The sequence below is a fragment of the Eumetopias jubatus genome, unplaced genomic scaffold (assembly GCF_037043125.1).
Source record: "Eumetopias jubatus isolate StellerSeaLion01/CBP00866 unplaced genomic scaffold, mEumJub1_p1.0 scaffold_12, whole genome shotgun sequence".
NCBI lineage: Eukaryota > Metazoa > Chordata > Mammalia > Carnivora > Otariidae > Eumetopias > Eumetopias jubatus.
In genome coordinates, this window is record NW_028274818.1 from 97973183 (window position 1) to 97990985 (window position 17803).

Genomic DNA, 17803 nt, shown 5'->3' on the forward strand with positions numbered 1-17803 from the left:
TAGCACCACAGGGTGCAGGAAACTGAGGTCATTTGGTGGGGGTGATTATGATGACACCAACAGCAACTCGCATTCATCCTGGACTTAGGGCAGAGCAGGAACTACTCTAGGTTCTTGGAGTATTTAGATTCATTTAACTCTTACCAGAGCCCTGCGGGTGGTAGGTACTATTATTATTTCATAATATAAGTGAGGAAATGGGAGACAAAGAAAGGCCAAGTACTTCTGTGGGTTCACCAATGCTCAAGACACATGCAATCATCAGTCAGCCATCTATCCACTCCACCAGGCCACGGCGTGACCCTCCTGAATGGCTACTGTTGGTAGGTCAATGGCTTAAATCACAATGAAACCAGTAAGTACAGTGGATTCCCCAAATCCTGGTGTTTTCCAGCAGGCTCTCTGCAGCTAGGGCACACAGAATGGTCTGGGTGCCAAAGAGAGGCCAATGTTCCGTTCTAACACGCGTGTTCCACACATCTGCCGCACACTCCTTACATCTCTCACATCACCACGTTTCCTGGCACGCTAACAGTGGGGAATAGGGAGGTGGAAAGAGAGGGCAGGTGGGCACGTGGGCGAGGGGTTAGGAGGCAGGTAAAACAGCGAAAATCAGTTTCTCCCCCAGTTAGTCGTCCCTGCCTGTTTACTGAGGCGCAAGTCCCAGGAAACCCGGCACGGAGCCAAAGAGACACAGTGTGAGCCCAGATGCCCTGTCTTGAGTTTGCACAGAGAGTAAGGGAGAGGGTATTACAAAGGCAGAATCGGTTTCAAGGGCCATCACTCTCTCTTACCTATAAGCAGAGCCGACCAAGCTGGGCTAAGTGGTTTTCTGGGTTTTTATTATATTTCAAAGCCACCTTGTCCAAGCAGAGTCAATGGTGGCAGGAAGAAGCAAGCCAAGGCCTGGCAGAGTTCGGGGGCCGATCCCAGCTCAGATGGCCCACACAGCCATCCGGAGCTTCCGCGGCTCCCCTGCTATGTGGTAAGAATGAGGAGCGAGTCCTGAGGCAGAAGGGAGTTTTGGGATGGGCAATTCCTGGGGTTCGGGCTCGTCTACATAAGCTTGGGGGACCCAACACGGAACCCCAGTCCAATGCCTCCCATCGGCTGCCGAAGCACACCAGCCTCCCTGCTCCGTCTTGTCTGACCTCTGCTGGGAGAGTGTCCGAGAACGGGCAGTGCTAGGGCCAGGCTAAAGACCTTGCACCTCAGCCTAGACCCAGAGGTGGCAGGATCGGCCCCAAGTCCCAAACTGCTCAGCCAGCCTGACAGCCTAACATGGCCTGAGCAGACGGCATCCAAAATGGGCGAAGGTGGGGGAACTGGCAAGGCCTCCATCGATCAGATTGTTCGACAGCCTCGGAGCTGGCTGGCCTGGCCCAGGCCCAGCACTGCCACCCTGCGCCAGGGCCCTGGCGCTCCTGCGGGCCTGCAACTCCTGGCACCGTATCTAAGTCAATCTTGCCTACAGCTGTCAGTGGCGCAGTTTGATGCCGAACGCGTGGCAATGATCCAGTCGTTCCGGGGATGATTCCAGGCCAGTGTTCTCGGGCAAGGGGAGAAAGAGAATCCCCACGGGGGGCCGGAGGCCGCGGGCCACCCTGCCAGCAGGCTAGCTCATCTTCATCCAAATGCCATCAAAAGCCTGCCAGGGTGTTTTTTGGAGAAAGCTGGCGGTTGACTGGCCCCTGACATTTGACTCGGGCTCATGCAGGTGACCTATTAAGTGAGATGCGCTCTTGTCGGCCGACCTTAGTGAATGTGACGGCAAGCTCACGGCCGCTGGAAAAATAAAAATTCTTCCCGATGTGATGCAGGCAGAGAGGGAAACGGCCCCTTCGGTGAGACCCCACGGCCTCTGCCTTCACCTCACTGTGGAGGGCCTCTGCGGCGAGGCTGGGATTTGCCTGCGATCTTTCCCTGGGAAGTAATTAGTTTCCATTTAGAGGGATGACAAATTGATCAGGCAGGAGTCGCACTGAGCTCGGAATTGAAGGTAAACCATGATGGCTGTGGCTCTGGCAAGTCAGGTTTGTGGGTCTGTCGATGCATTTTACAGTTTCAAAATTCAATCACCCAACAGCAGGAGAGGAAAGACACTGCTCTGCAAAGAGAACCAAAGCCTGCATTTCCTCTTGCAAGTTCATTATCGCCTCGCTAAAGCATGACGGTGGTGTGAAATGGGTTCGACGCAAGGATGCCTCTGTTAACGGCCAAAGGAAAAAAAAAGTCGCACATCATTAGGAATGGAATAAACGATACTGAGGCACAGAGCAGAAATGATTTGATTAGTAATTTCCAGTTTTGAAAAGACCTGGAAAAGTACCAAATGACTATACAGAAGGTGTGATGGAGTTCTTAATTGCTATAACTGCTCTGGGAGACTTGATGATTTGTGACATAGAATACAGCACAGTACGCTAACGCTAATAACCGTTAATTAAATGCAGCAATGATATACTCTCAAAATGCACATACAAGTTACCATAATTTCTAGATTAGAAGCTGCACTGTCAGAAGCCAAAGGCAAAGAAAGGTGGAGGGAGCAAGAGATATCTCTCCTGCCTTCATGAGCAGGCCCCACGGTCTCCCCAGAACAGAGCGGCCAGAAAACACTATGGGAAAAAACCACACTTAGCTGGAAAATGTGAAACGGTTCCTGAATGAAGCTGGCCCTCTGGAGAGAGAGTTATTAATTCCGAAAGGCTGTTGCTGCACCAGACCATCTGGCGGTGTGTGGCGAGTTCAGTGGCTGGTGCGGCTTCCGGTTGGATCTGCCTCGCCCCCCCTGTGACAATCCCCACTCGAGCTGTTGTCATGCCAGGTCCAAGTCGTTTGGAGGGAAAGCAGGAAGAGGGGAATCTGGTGAGGTTGTGGGGCTCTGGGAGTTTGAGGTGCTGTCCTTTCTACCTCTGGCCCCTAACAAATGAGGGCAGATTAGGACGGCTGGGTTTGGTGGTGGTGGTGGGGGGGCTCGAGGGTGATTCACATGAAAGCCTCATTTGAATGGAGGATAAAAGAAGTCAATTAATTTCCCTCCCTTTGGGTGAAGAACGCTTGTGAGCCTGAAGGAAGGAAGATGAAGGAAATGTTGCTACTTCCAACTCAATTATCTTGGTAATGGCACACAGAGGAAGATGGGACAGACAGAGAAATCCAGAGATGATTTCAATACTCCATCTGGGCCATGGCCTTTACTTTCTCCTTTAGCTCTGGTGGAAGCCACCAGCATGTAGGAAACACAAGAGACCTACCCCTTGGAGAAGTCAAGGAGCAAGAGAAATGCTTTCACCCATCGTTCGCTCAATGTCTACTGTACCCTCCCTGGAATACAGAATTGAGACAGGCAAGGAATATACAAGGGAGGCACGTCATGAGGTTATGGAACACTTTTTGGGATAACCGTTCCTGGAATGAGGAGGAAGACGACACTAGTAAATGGGTGAACTGGGGAAAGCTTCATGGAGGAGGTGGCACCTGAAGCAAATCTGGAAGAAGTTACTGGAACTGGACATAAGGCAAACAAGGGAAAGAGTGTTCTGGGGGAGGGACAACACGAAAACTACCCCGTAACCACCCTTATATGGCAGGAATGGCCAAGAGAGGGAGCTGGGAGGGGTCAGGTCAGCCTGGGTGTGAAAGAGATGAGGGGATGGGCGAGTGCGACACAGTTCGCGGTGAGCCCCGAATGGTATTCAGATATGGCCGCCTTTATTCTGTCACGGGGGTGGCACGGTCAGGACAGTGTCTCAGGATGATTAACAAGAAGAATCCATAGCTTCTTCTGTTTGAAACTCTCTCCTTCAGGTACCTGCTGAAATCTTGCCTGCACAGTAAGGCTTCCCTAAATACCTCTCCCGATCACTGCTCTTCTATCCCTTCAACCTCTTTAGTTTTTTCTTGGCAGTTATCACTCTAGCCATCATGTTACCCATTAATTTGTTCATTGTCTGCACCCCCCTCCTTTCCCATGAGTGACTCTGTTTTGTTCACTGCTCAATTCCAGCACTGGGATTGGTGCCCAGACATGGTGCTCAATAACCACCTGCTGAATGAGCCCGTGGATGGATGGCTGATGGACTGAAGTCATGGTTCTCAAAGTGCCGTCCCGACCAGCAGCCCCAGCTCACCTGGGAACTGGGTAGGAAGGCAAATTCTCAGGCTCTACTCGAGATATACTGGATCAGAAGCTCTGGAGTGGTGGCCCATGCTCTGTGACAAAGAAACTCTGTGGGCAGGTCTGCTGCCCACTTAGGTTTGAGAAGCACCGAGTTAGAGGACAGTGGAGGACAGTGGAGAGGGGGAGGCCAGCTGAAGAAGTTACAACAGAGGCCGCTTTGATGGGGAGGAACGGACGGATTAGGGGCCAATCTTTTGAGAGGTAAAATACATAGCACTTGGCAAAGGAAGAGTCTGGGACATTTGTTGATTTCTGGCTTTGGTAGCTGGCTGAGTTGTGAGTATGGGAATACAGGAGCGGGAAAAGGTTTGGGGAAAAAGAGAAAGCAGAGACAGTAAATTTAGTTGCTACTGATAATCAGGTTAACTCCTTGGATTTCAAAGTCCAGCTAGAAAAATTCCCAGCAGTCCATCTGAGGACACTGGTGGTGTCATTTAAAAACCAGAGAATCAGCAGAGGACACGCAGATTGGGAGGAAGGTAAGTTCAGTTTGGCATATTTTTAATTTTTGGTGCTCACGAGAAATCAGTGGTGGTGGTGGGGAGACGCCATGTTAGCTGTAGGACACATGGATCCGACGCTCCAAGGAGAGGCGTGAGATGGACACACCGCCATGTGGGCTGTAGGACATATGGATCTGACCTGATGCTCCAGGGATGGAGGCATCGCCAAGCACCAACATCATCCTCAAAGTGGCTGTGAAAACCATGGGTATGGGTGAAGTGTCTCAAGGCAAGTGAGAATAAAAGCTTGGAAGGGAAGGTCACTGAAAGAAATCTGGGAGTTGAGAGATAAGAAGATGAGGAGAGAAGAATGTCACAAAGCGTAAGACAAAATCAGAAGGGTGGTTATAAAGTTCCAGTGGGGATCACTGAGACCTCTGAGGGCAGAGGCAAGCCAGCTGCTGGACAAGGACGACAGGTGCGTGGGGCTAGAGACAAGGGAACCGAGGAGGAAGATCCAAGAGTGGATCTTCTTTCCACATAGCTTTGGGAGACACGTAAGCATATTTACGTGCTGAGAGGCAGATAGAATGCACGAGAGAGGAGAGGTCACTGAGGAGGAAGGATGGGATGGGGTGGCATGCGGAACTCAGTGCACAAAGTCTGAGTTTACACAGGAGGAGTGACACCTCTTCTGCTGAGAATGGAGGGAAGGACTGGCATCCGTGTGCAGGTAAGTGGGCCAGCCAGGCCGAGGTTAGGCAAAGCTGAGGCTTTGATGATGAATATAATATAGTTTTGCTTCCAAATCTGATAGAGGACACAGATGGAGATAAAACTCAAGACAAGTTCTGGTGAAGGTACAAAGTTTTATGGGGTGGGTTAAAGACCTGAAAATGAAAAAAAAAAATGAAGGTTTTCATAAAAGAAAACATAGAATGGTATGTGTGGACTAGGGCCAGAGAAAGACTTCTCGAACCAGCTCTCCTGAATGTGAGACCACAAAAGTGTATGTATTTCACTGGAGGAGAACGGAGAATATGTTGATAAACGTCACTCCAGACAGTTAATGGATATAGGCGGGAAGAAGAGACTTGAGTGTCTAAGAATCACAAGTGACCCCATAGTGAGGACATACAAAAACTCCCGCAAATCAACAAGAAGTTGGAAACTCCGAAGAATGCTCAAGTAGCGACAGTCTCATACCACCAGATGGCAAAAAACTAGAAAGGCAGGTAACAGTAAGTATTGGCAAGGACATCTGGAGATGAGGGCTCTCACATGCTATGGGTGGATGGTGACATTCACAGCAGTTCTGAAAGCACTCTGCAATTGATACTGAAATTAATTTGTTTTATGACCCCACAAAATCTCCTGGGACATATCTCAGCGACCTTATTGGAGAGTTCCATAACCAGACACACTTTGAGCAGGATTATGGTGCTAGTGGTTATCCTGGGGGGAGGGGAAGGCAGCCTTGGCTGTCCTTCGCTGGGGAACACATACTGTGGGATTCTTGGCAGCACTGAGAAGTGACAAACTACATGTGCGTGCGCCCAGCAGCATGGACAGATCTTAAAAATTTCGTGTGAAATATGTGGAGAACTGCCATTTACAGCACATTTCCACTTCTGTGAGAGGAACACACTCACAGAGTAACACTATCCAGGAACACTACATTAGGCTGGGGGCCTGGGGTGGGAGGAGCAGACTCAGAGAGAGAAGGGCCTCCTGTAGATCCAGGATGACCAGAAAGCTTTGTCTGAGGAGTATGCATGATTAATTCAATTATCTGGTCCCAAAGCTCACACCGACCATTTATTTATAAAATTTTAAAAACGTGTGGGAGAGATGCATTTCAAGCAGGGCTCTGCTAAGTCTTTGGGAGGTGGTGGGGTTCGTGCTGTGTCTTGAAGGATGGGGACAGGCCTTTCATTTATGTAGGTGAGAGTATTTGGACCCTGAGCAGTGGCCTGAACGGAGACGGGAACATACTGGGCATGACAGGGACCACCTAACCGACCAGCATGGCTGGAGCCCGGAGCAAGCAATGGAAGGCGGTTCAGGAATCCCACGAGTGAGGGGGGATCAAAAAGCAGTTGTGAGTGACTTTGGATGGTAAGCCTGGGAGCCAAGGAAAGACGTGGCCACACTGCACTGTGGCATGGAAGGGGGAAGAGAGGAAACCAGGAAGCTGGGAAAGCAGACAGGAAGTCCTGAAGGGTATGGGCCAGAAGTGACAATTCAGGCTCCAGCAGTGGGAGCTGAGCTCGTGGGGCCTGCCAGGTGGCCTCTACAAAATTCCAAGGTAGCAGCGATGCCTGGAGCCCACATGGGAGTTTAATGATGACTTTCTACAAAAACAAATTGTCACTGTGGCTGTGGCAAAGTGTTTCACTGTTCCAGGCCCACACTCCCGCCCGAGGAAACCAAGCCTTCTTTCAGGCCTCACCCACAACCACCACGGGTGTCAATGAAAGCCTCTCTGTCTCAGTGTGTTGGTCTGTCTGTCTTACACACACACACACACACACACACACACACACACACTTAGTCCTGTACTAATCAGAGAAGTAAACAGTGTTTCACTCTAGAGCATCATGGGATTTCTGCATCCATTTCCAGTTTCTTTTAGGTAAGCATGCCAGGCTCCCTACCTTAGGCAGGGTTTTTGTCTTTTGGGTTTTTTTTTCCCTCGTTAAGTTTATTTTCCAGAGGTTGGTTCAGCTTATTCTTAATGATTCAAGTGTTGGGGCTCTAACTTTTCTCCCTCGAGAGAATTACGACCGCTAGGAAAAACTTCCCGTTTCATCCTACCGTCCCCGGCCACCACTGACCATTTATTTTTCTTACAGGCACCAAGAAAAATGTTTTAAAGTATATTTTCTACAGAGATGAATGTCATGAGACATTACATCCATGGCCTATTTACATCACAGTCTCCCCAGGGAAGAGACCACACTGCTCCCTTAGCCACCAAAACGCACCCCATGGGATTACATCTGCTCCAAGTCAGAGAATAAATATCTTTTTTTTCTTCTTCTTTTGCCTGACAGCCTTGATTCCTTTAAAAAGGCTCAGCCATTATTACAAAAGAGGAAATATTGTAATGTTTTCAAGTTTTGCTCTAGAACACAAGAAAACCAATCAGAAGGAAGAACACAAGGGCAACTCAGCAACCTCCGCCAGATGTAATCCCAGACGCTACTGAGCTCGGTCTTGCAGACCTATGAGAAATGGAATGGCAGGGCCCAACAGGGAAACTGTGGCAGGTAACTGGCAGGCCATCCTTAAGCCTGCTAAGACTGACCTAACGGCCTGTGTGTGTGTGTGTCTGGTCCAGGTGGGGATGGCGGATTCCATATTTCTGTATGAGTTGGCCTGCGAGGGGCGGGGGGGGGGGAAGGTTGAAATCCTCCTGGGGTCTGCTCATTCGCTCCAAACTCAAAAGCAATTATGCAGTCCCTTCTCGATGCTGAGACGATGATATTTCATTTGGTTTTATCTGAAAAACAGATTTTTTATTTTCTCTCCTCTAGCGTGAGGGCTATAAAAGAAATAAGAATTTTGGTGTGGCGGTTGGTGGCGGTGGGGAGCAAGAGTTGGGGGGGGCATGAGTGAAAAATGATCCTTTGACATATATTATGCGCTTAATCTTTTGTGGCAACTTTTTTACATTTGTAAGAGTTATGGATTTTAAAAGTCAGGGCTAAGATGGCTTAATGAGCATTCACCCCCCTGGAAGTAGAAGTAGGGCTGATGTGTGTTAGTCAGCTGTTAGCTTTATGGCCTCTCTTCTGTACTAAAAGTGACAAGTTGAACACATTATAGAGAGCTCAGATGTGTTATGCAGATGAAGCCTGCAGCAATATCTGCCTGCTCTCTATTATTTATGATGTCTATATAATACAATGGACTGAGATTTAAGCCATTGTGATGCAGTTTGTTTTCTAGGGTGCTAAAGTACGGCACATTTTACAGAGAATTGCATCTCTGTTACATATTAATCAAATCCATCTAACATGCAGCTCTTACACTGTAAACTAAAGGGAAAAAAAGATTAAAGCGCTTGGCTTTTCCTCAGCTGTCAAGGACTGGCAATAAAATAATAATAAGGGCTTCTAAATAATGTGTGTGTGACAGGCCTGTGCTCGCCTGCGTGGTCCTTTATGGAGGTTAACTACAAAATAAGTTCCAGTGAGTGATCGGGAACAGGCATGTGTGTAATACTGTAATGCCAACGACAGCATCATTCTTGAAAAGTTCATTTGCAGGAAAGTCTCTGACTTGATGAGGCAAAGTTTGGCCTCTTGAATCATTCTGCCATGGTGTGCGGCGTGCGTGGAGTCGTTCTGAACTTTACGGTCCTCGCACTTTTGAACTTGCTTCAGCTGCAGTCCATTAAAGACCGAACGCTCCATCGCCTGGTACCCAAGTGGGGGTTTACTGTTCAGGAAGTCATGGGAAAGTGGTTTTATGGCGGGACACATACATACCCAGGCTGCAGGGTTCTGGGGTTTCGGTGGGGTTGGGGGGATTATTTTGGTGTGCCTTTTTTTGTTTGTTTTGGGCTTTTTTTTTTTAAACACGAAGGCGATCAGGCTCATTCTGACTCTGGGTTTTGGGAGGAGGATGGAGAATCTTGGTTAAGGAATGTCTGGCTCTCTGAAAGTTCTTAGAGTGGTTCTTCCAAACCCTTCATCCGGGAAAGCACTTCATGGCAACTCAGGAGTCTTTCAGGCCTTTATTTTTAACTCCACAGACCCGTGAAGAAAGCATGCAGGCTACAAGTATCATATGCTCCCCCCCACCCCACCCAGCAATGGAAAATGTCTGCATGCCAACCTGGGCCAGCTCACTTTTCAGCTGAAGGTAATTTCTAAAGAAAGGAGGGAAGGAAAATTGCCCTTGGAAGCACTCACTCAGTCTGCTGGGGAGTTAACAAAGAGCCTGAATTTGCTCCTTTATCATAATCAGCAAATACAACACAATAGTTCCAGAATCTGCCTTTCTACCCAAAAGCTCAGAGTACAAAACTTACATTATTATCCCCCTGCCCACCATCTCTATAAACCAACCCCCAAAATATCCCTACTTAGGGAAATTGCTTAGCCTCCCTGGGGGCTGCTTTTCTCCCTCTAATGTGGGAAGAATGACGTCCACCTCTTCCTACCTCCTACAGGCCTCACAAGGAGGGGTTCTTGCATCACGGGGACCATTATATTCCACCAGTTTCCTGGAGTCTCCAACTTTGCTAAAACAAACACCCGTTACCTGAATTACTGAAACTGTGGTGAATGCTCCTTTTCATATACTTAATTCAAAGCCTTAATTCACAAATCAAATATGTGTCTACCTCATATCAGATAAAGGGCTAGTACCCAAAATCTATAAAGAACATAATCCAATCAAGAAATGGGCAGAAGACATGAACAGACATTTCTGCAAAGAAGACATCCAAATAGCCAACAGACACACGAAAAAGTGCTCCACATCGCTCGGCATCAGGGAAATCCAAATCAAAACCTCAATGAGATACCACCTCACACCCGTCAGAATGGCTAAAATTAACAAGTCAGGAAACGACAGATGTTGGCGGGGATGCGGAGAAAGGGGAACCCTCCTACACTGTTGGTGGGAATGCAAGCTGGTGCAACCCCTCTGGAAAACAGTACGGAGGTTCCTCAAAAAGTTGAAAATAAGCTACTATACGATCCAGCAATTGCACTACTGGGTATTTACCCCAAAGATACAAACGTAGGGATCCGAAGGGGTATGTGCACCCCGACGTTTACAGCAGCAATGTCCACAATAGCCAAACTGTGGAAAGAGCCAAGATGTCCATCGACAGATGAATGGATAAAGAAGATGTGGTATATATACACAATGGAATATTAGGCAGCCATCAAAAGGAATGAGATCTTGCCATTTGCAACGACGTGGATGGAACTGGAGGGTGTTATGCTGAGTGAAATAAGTCAATCAGAGAAAGACATGTATCATATGACCTCACTGATATGAGGAATTCTTAATCTCAGGAAACAAACTGAGGGTTGCTGGAGTGATTGGGGGTGGGAGGGATGGGGTGGCTGGGTGATAGACAGTGGGGAGGTATGTGCTATGGTGAGCGCTGTGAATTGTGCAAGACTGTTGAATCACAGATCTGTACTTCTGAAACAAATAATGCAATATATGTTAAGAAAAAAAAAGGAAGAAGATAGCAGGAAGGGAAGAATGAAGGGGGGGGAAATCGGAGGGCGAGACGAACCATGAGAGATGATGGACTCTGAAAAACAAACTGAGGGTTCTAGAGGGGAGGGGGGTGGGGGGATGGGTTGGCCTGGTGATGGGTATTAAAGAGGGCACGTTCTGCGTGGAGCACTGGGTGTTATGCGCAAACAATGAATCATGGAACACTACATCAAAAACTAATGATGTAATGTATGGTGATTAACATAATAAAAAATTAAAGAAAAAAAATAAATACACAACATATGTTAAAAAAAAATATGTGTCTACCTAGTGCACATGGTTTGCCAAAGCTCTGTATCACTTCTTTACTATCTCATGTGTCTTTGAATTTGTGGCCAACTGTTCTCAGATAAAAGGGTGGTGGTATATATACAACTTTTCTGTATGTTAATTGCGAATGCCCGCGGCACTTTAAAAAAGGAACATTCATGGTCAAGCTCTACCTCAAGCCAATGGACTCAGAAGCTTAGTATTTTTGAAAGCTCTGCAAGGTGATGGTACAGTCAGGATTGAGAACCTGCAGGAAGCCTAACTGTTAAGAACACAGACTCCCAATGGAACTTCAAAGCCACTGTTGAATCAGGCTGAACTGGGTTAGATGTCCTGCTCAGTCAAGTTATTTAAACTCAGCCTCAGCTTTCTCTTGAGTAAAACTGGGATAATAAGAGAAGCTATCTGGCATAATACGTAGCGATCACTTCACTGCAGTCTGAAAAATGCTAGGTACTCAGTAACTAGAAGCCATCATTTTTTCCCCCCTGAATTTTCTGCAAGTTGAAAATGATACCATCTTATACACAAAACACTGTAGGATAACAAGGTACTTCTGTAGGCATCAATAGAACTTCATCCCCACAAAACCAATGGACAGCATGTATGATTATTCCCATTTTACAGATGAGAAAGCTACCCCAAAAGCATTCAGTGCTTTTCCAAGGTCTGACAAGAGGCAAATGGAAGAGGAGGGCTTGAACCCAGACGTCCTGACGCCTGTGGCTTCCCGAGGCCACCAGAGTCAACTATGCTGCACGCGTGTGAGTTGAATGAGCGATGGTCAACATGAACGTAGCACCTAGAGCAGTGGTTCTCACCGCACATCAGCAGCCCCTGGGGGCACCTCAAAACACAGACGCTGGGCCTCTCTCCCAGAGTCTCAGATTCAGCAGGTCTGGGATGGGACCGCACTTTGAAGACACTCTGCCTTTGAGTCTGTGAAAGGTGGTGAAGCTGCCACCTCACAGCCACCCTGGGCCACCTCCTTGTCCTAGGGCCCTAGCCCCGCCTCTCCACGAGAGTGCTGCCTACAGGCCAAGGCCGTATGTCATCACCTGGTCTCTCCCTCAAGAGTCTGAGTCTGAGGACCTGCTGGGGCGAAAAGGGCCGACATCCACGGGGCCAAATCCACTCCTTCCTCCCGAAGAGCCGCCCGTCCCCTGGCACGATCCCAGCCTCTGCTCCAGAAGCAGACAGAGAGAGGGAGGCGGTGTGGCCCCGACGGCTCTGCTTCATGGGAGGCACGGCCAGACGAAGGCTGCTTTGTGTCACAGCTCCCAGCCACCCGGCTCGTCATCAACCACTCCTCACAAGTCTCTCCTGGGGTCCCTCCTGGGCTGAAAGTCACCTGACAGCACGGACAGGTCCTTCTGCCCTTAGTCACGTTAGGCAGGGAAATCCAAACCTGCCAGCACTGAAAGAACATGGCTCACTGTTTCCAGAACAGTCTCTCAGCACCAGTCCTCTGAGAGAACCTCCAAGTTAAACAATGCTCTCCTCATCTCCCTCTTCCCCAACCATCCATCACCTCCTCCCTCCCACCTCCCTCCCTCCTTCCCCAAGGGCACAGGGAGGTGTAGGACTCCCCTCCCGCCTTTTCCTGCCCAGCTCAGGACACTCCAGGGAGGAGAAGGACTCAGCCAAGAGCTTGCAAGACCAATTTCATCTCCCTCGCTGTCACATACAGGTGGTAAGGCACATGCAGCTTAGGAACCTGAGCCTACAGCTCCTGAGAAGAAACGCCTGTGGAGGCCTGAGACACAGGCGGGGGTAGGGGGGAACGGGGGGATGTCTCCGCAGGGCTCAGGACACGCAGGAGCCGACCTCCCTCTTCTGGAAAGGCCGCGCACTTTCCGAAGAAGCTCCATCCCCATGAAACCCTCTGCCTTTACAATGTTCAGAGAGTCTCACTAGCAGCCCAGAAGGTAAGTCACCAAGATGGGGGGACACACAGAAGAGGCCCATGTGACTGCCACAATTTGGCCCAGGAGTCTCTAGCATGGCATCCGAGACACCGAAGCGCTGCTCATGTTTGGGAAAGTGGAAATCGCAAGGTACTCAACACTCTCCATCTTGGAATTGCGCTCCTTCTGAGCTGGAGGACACTGTGGAGGTCACTAACGCCCACCTCCCCCTTTACAGGCGGTGGAGGGAGAGGTGTGAGGATCGGTGACCCGCTCAGGGCTCCGCACCTCAGAGGCGGGGCAGCACCGGGTGCCAAGCTGGCTGGCCCTAGGCCACAGCACTCGGCCGCCCAGGGACGCGGAATGTCTAGAGAGCAAACGGCATTTCTGGGACGTGCGACTCACAGTCCGCTCTTATGTGTGTTTATTTCATGACCCTCGGAATGGCTTTGGGATGAATGCGCACTCACTCCCATTTCAGAGAGGAGGAAGACCGAGTCTCGGAAAAGCCAAGTGGGTCTCCTCTCCACCCCCAACCCCGTTAAAGGCAGGACCCCTCCCAAGCCAGGGCTCCCAATCCCCCTTCCCTGCCTGCTAACGGTACGGTGGCTCACTGATGATGCCTGCAGTCTCTCCCCCACCATCCATGGAGGGACCCTTTCCCAGGGACCCTTTGCGGCTCTGTTTGCTGATCATATGCCTAGGACCCAGAACAACCCTTGCACATAGCAGACGCCCATAGATATCCTTTGGCCATATATTTTCCTTTGAAAAAATTTCAAACCTACAGAAGAGTAGAAAGAATATGGTGAATACCCATCACCCTTCACCTACATTCCATATCTATTAATTTTTTGCCACATCTGCTTTTTTCTTTTTTTAAAGATTTCACTTATTTATCAGAGATAGAGTGAGAGAGACAGAGAGAGCACAAGCAGGGGAGTGGCAGGCAGAGGGAGAAGCAGACTCCCCGCTGAGCAGGGAGCCCGATGCGGGACTTGATCCCAGAGTACTCTGGGACCATGACCCGAGCCAAAGGCAGATGCTTAACTGACTGCACCACCCAGGCGCCCCACATCTGCTTTATTTCTGTGTATATGTATATATGTGTGTGTATATATATAACATATATTTCTTTTTGCTAAACACTGAAATTAAGGAAAGATAGTATTTCCTAAGAATAAGAACATCATTCAGAAATTTCAATGGACACATTATCTAATATACAGTCCACATTCAAATTTCTTCCATTGTCCCACAGATATTCTTTGAAATGAGCTTTTAAAAATTTTATACCCAGGGCCCAAATGGGGATCAGGCGTCGCATCTCTGCTAGTCAAGAGCAGCTCAATCGGTATCTGGTGAGGGAATGAATGAATGAGCGAGTGAGTCGTGCTGAGACAGAGTCCTCCAGACACCTGGTAGCAGAGACAGCGGGGGAGTCGGTGGGACCCTCACCCCAAATGTGCTCTGCGCCTCTCTTCTGCATTAGATCCCCTGACACATTCACACAGGGTATGTTTCGCTGCCTGCCCCCCAACAAACGTCCCCGGACTGTCATGTTCTCACCACCCACCCCATGTGGGAGGGATGCTGCTCCTGAGACCCTCCCCCTTGTGAGTTCCCATTATCCTCCAGTACTGACTTTTCTTTCTCTAGGTACAGGGCTTTCTTTACTGCTCTTGGCGAGTGTTTTATACAAATACAGAGGGCTGAATGTGTGGCTTGGCTGGTGGAAACCTCAAAGGACCAGCTTGAAAGTGCCTGCAGGGCAGGGGGACACTAGCTGCTTGAAGGAGGTGTGTTTTGGGTCACCAGTGGGGCTGTGTGTCCTTGGGAGCCACAGAAGGCTCTTTGCTCTGTAAAAGCCAACCGGGGCTATTATGATTACCGGCACGAGCTGTGGGATGCTCAAAACACAGGGAAAGTATGCTCCGGGAGAGGGCAGGAGGAAGAGCCCAAGAGAGACATAAAAAGGCAATAGGATTTAGAGAGCACTCTTAGGAGTGAGGAGGAGTGATGGATGGAACGGAGTGGGGTGAGGGGAGGGGGAGACATGCAAGTGGAAAGAACAAGCTAGACTTGGGGACGGGGCAGGAGGGAGTCAGAACCCGAGACTGACTGAGAAGCCTGGCTCTACGGGAGGGACACAGGCCAGAGAAAACAGGCGGTGCAGGAAGAGACGGGGGCAGGCAGCAGGCTCAGGAAACCAGGCTGTGCACCCTCACCGGGTCCCAGGGTGCACTGGCAGAGGCAAAGGGGTTTAATTAGAAACCAGCAGGGCTTCCCCCTACCCCGCCTTTTGTGAAGTCTCGGCCTGTGCTTATGGACCAAGAGGAAACCAAATCCCCTGGCGGCCCGGCACTGGGGCCTCTTTCTGCCTTCAGTTCCTCTGTGAGCGCTCTGACAATGGATGCTCTTGACTGCTTCCCAGGATGACCACACATCTGGATCCCGTTTACCTAGCAACTCCTTCGGGCCCCTGCTGCCCCTTCCCAGTATCACTGGAGAAGGAGTTGATTACAACCTCCACTGTGGACACTGACCATCTAATTTCCCAGTCTCCTAGGGGCTCTAAATCCAGCCCCCTCTGACCTGCCAGCAGGAGAGATGACCTCACATTTGTCCTGCTTATCACTGGTAATAACCATTAGGGACAATGGCAGGCGCTCACACCTGCTGCCCACTAGGCCGGCAGATCGGGTCTCCACGGGAGGCCAGAGATGCAAATCTCCTCCTCCTTTTCATCACAGCCCGACTCCCAGGCTGTCCCAGGAGGACAGGACACCACCAAAGCACAGGAGGGATTCGGAAGAGAATGAAGCCAAAGACGCAGAGCGTGCCTGCCCCCTGCCCCCACCCGTCGGCCCCCCAGCAGGTCAGCAAACACGGGTCCGGGGGTTTACAAGATGTTGTCAGGCAGCAGTCTGGATGAAAGGACATTCTGCTGCTGACGGCCTCGCCGTGGCTCAGCCATGTGCACAAAGGCCAAGGCTCGGGACATGGGACGGAGTGGTGCCGACCGTATGCTGCGCACAACCGGCTCTTTGTGGGGAGTGATTTTCTGCAGCTTGGGCATTTTCATGGCCGCCCTCATGGCCCCGTGTGCACCGGTGCCGTGGACATCGGGGACCGAACCCGTGGCACCGGGGCCACCAGTGGCATGGCCATCTCCATCCCACGTTCTTTGCCCACCCTGCTCCCACGGATGAGAGCCCACGGGAGGTCCCCCAAGTCCCCCAGGAGACTCCTCCTGCAGCGGAAGACCCTCCCCACGCAGCCCATCATGCCCACGGGGGTTACCAGGCAGGCGACAGGCGACAGGGCGCGGTGGCCAGGCCCCGCCCTTGCATTCTTTGTGAGGCGAGCCGACAGCCCGAGCAGCCAGCAGCAAGCCAGGCCCCAGCCCTGCTGTAAAGTATTAACTCATACTGAACACAGTTTGTCTCCGAGGACCCTCTTGGCCCCTTCGTCATCCTGTGCTGACATTTTAATCGTGCTTTTGTGGGAGCTGGCTGGCAGTTTGTCATCAGGAATGGCGCGGCGAGGGGCCAGAGCGGGTTGCCGGCTGTGGCGGCTGCCGAGGGAAGCAGCCCATTCTGACAGACTGAGCAATAATCTGAACTTACTGCGCCGAGCCTGTGGGACACCAGCCGGGCCGCTTTATCTTCTTCATTAAAGTGCGCTCAAAAAAAAAATCCATTTTCCTTTAAAGTCTCAGGAACAGATGGAGTAAAATTAATTGCGCCATTAAGTCCCGATAGACAATACCAGAGTGGTTTTCCTTCAACTGTGCATGTGTGTTACAAAGTGCTCTTCGTAAAAGGCAATTACTGCAACATTTGCCATAAAATAAAGGTTGCTTTAATGGGCAATAAACACAGGCTTCAAATTTTGTATGAAATGGGTCTCCAAAGGGCGCTGTTAGAGGGAGCTCAAAGGCACGACTGACTTTAGTATTTCTGCTCGGGCTTCAGCTCAGCTAGTTCCGAGAACAATGATTCCCCACCCTTGGATATATTCTGATAGAATTATGTATGTGATGTTCCCTCACTGCATGCGCCTCTCCAGCCAGATTTTTCTGGTCAGCAAACGGCAGGCAGGCAGGCAGGCAGAAGAGGGGTGGGGGAGGGAGGGAGGGAGGGAGGAAGGGAGGGCCAAGTTCACTAGGGTGTCCTCAGGGAGGGCGGTGCCCACTGCCGGAGGAAGGAGCCAGTTCAAGTGACAGGCCCGGTTCAGGGGGTTGGAGAACACAATTTACTAGTTTTTCTGTCTCACAGGTCTAGCGAGGGTTTCCAGTTGATTCCTGGAAGTAGGGCTCAGTGAGAAATCTATATTTATGTATATTTAGAGCCCTTTAGGACAGAGATTTGGCAAAGAGGGAAAATAGGCTGTGCTTTACAACCGAGACGAAAATGATGATGAAGGTCTGTCAGCAAATTGACGACCAGGCGCTGCTGCCGGAGCCCAGCTTCTTGCTCCTTGGAGGACAGTCGTACGACACTGTTTCGGGGAACCCAGAGAACACGGTGGAACTCAAATCTCTGGCAGCACAAGGGGCGGGGGCCATCTTTTCTGAGCCCCTGCCCCTTTCCTTTGAAAACCTCACATATAAATTTTCCCCTTCCACAGATCCAAGCTGCTCAGACATGGCTGGATGGGGGCAGGAACGCAAAGACCAGAAACTCATTTCAATCCACTATATTTCTACATTTCAGTAATTACAAAGTTAGCATGACATATAAATG

General features: G+C 50.0%; 1 protein-coding gene across 2 annotated transcripts in view; it reads right to left on the reverse strand.

Moving 5' to 3' along the window:
* Positions 1-17803, reverse strand: part of AUTS2 (activator of transcription and developmental regulator AUTS2) — a 1114656-nt gene that overhangs the window by 126339 nt on the left and 970514 nt on the right. The gene's annotated exons all lie outside the window — the stretch shown is intronic.